A 939-nucleotide genomic window follows, 5' to 3' on the forward strand; every position below is an offset into this window, starting at 1 on the left:
TGAGCCACTGTGCCCGACCCTATTTCTCTTTTTTTCTATCATACAGTCAGGGAGGAATGAGGGCACTGGAAGCCTTGGGAACAATGTCCTGGGCCAGGGCAGCCCTCAGGAAAATGTTACCTAAGATTGCATCAACTGCATCATCACGTGGTCAAAGAAGAAATACTTCCTTTAGTAATAGAGGGACTGTGAAAGACTATATTTACTCCATGAGAGAAGTCAGAATAGTGGTTATTCTGCAGGGAAAGGAATTACCTGGGAAGGACATGGGGGAGCTCAGGTGGGGTAGGAAGTTTCTTTCTTTCTTTTTTTTTTCCCCCCCCATATTACAAGTCATCAAGCAAGGGAGGAAGCTTCTGTACTGATTTGGTAGTATTTACACAGGCATACACACCAAGCTGTACATGCTAAATATCTGTGCACTTTACAGCGAGTTACAGTTCAATCTTTAAAAACCTAACTATCAATGATTACATCCTATTTGGAAGGAACTATGCTGGGATAACTGAATATTTTGGAAAAAAGAAAGGCCAGGTGCAGTGGCTCACACCTGTAATCCCAGCACTTTGGGAGGCTAAGGCTGGAGGATTGTTTGAGCCCAGGAGTTTGAGACCAGCCTGGGCAATGTATAAAGAACCTAACTCTAAAAAATTTTTAAAACTTAGCTGGGCATGGTGGCATGCAGCTGTCGTCCTAGCTACCGGAGAGGCTGAGGTGTAAGGATAGCTTGAGCCTGAGAGGTTGAGGCTGCAGTGAGCTGAGATGGCACCACTGCACTCCCGCCTGGGTGACAGAGTGAGACCTTGTCTCAAAGAAAAAAAAAGAAGGAAAGAAAGGAAGAAGAAAAGGAAGGAGGGAAGGAAGGAAGGAAAGAAGGAAGGAAGGAAGGAAGGGAGGGAGGGAGGGAGGGAGGGAGGAAGGAAGGAGAAAGAAAGAGAA

The 939-nt window shown here is 45.7% G+C and overlaps 1 protein-coding gene across 1 annotated transcript in view; it reads right to left on the reverse strand.

Annotated features, from left to right (window-relative positions):
- The window catches only part of ARHGAP40 (Rho GTPase activating protein 40), a 51047-nt gene that overhangs the window by 19395 nt on the left and 30713 nt on the right, over positions 1-939 (reverse strand). The window lies entirely within an intron of this gene.

This window comes from Colobus angolensis, unplaced genomic scaffold (assembly GCF_000951035.1).
Source record: "Colobus angolensis palliatus isolate OR3802 unplaced genomic scaffold, Cang.pa_1.0 Scaffold8, whole genome shotgun sequence".
NCBI lineage: Eukaryota > Metazoa > Chordata > Mammalia > Primates > Cercopithecidae > Colobus > Colobus angolensis.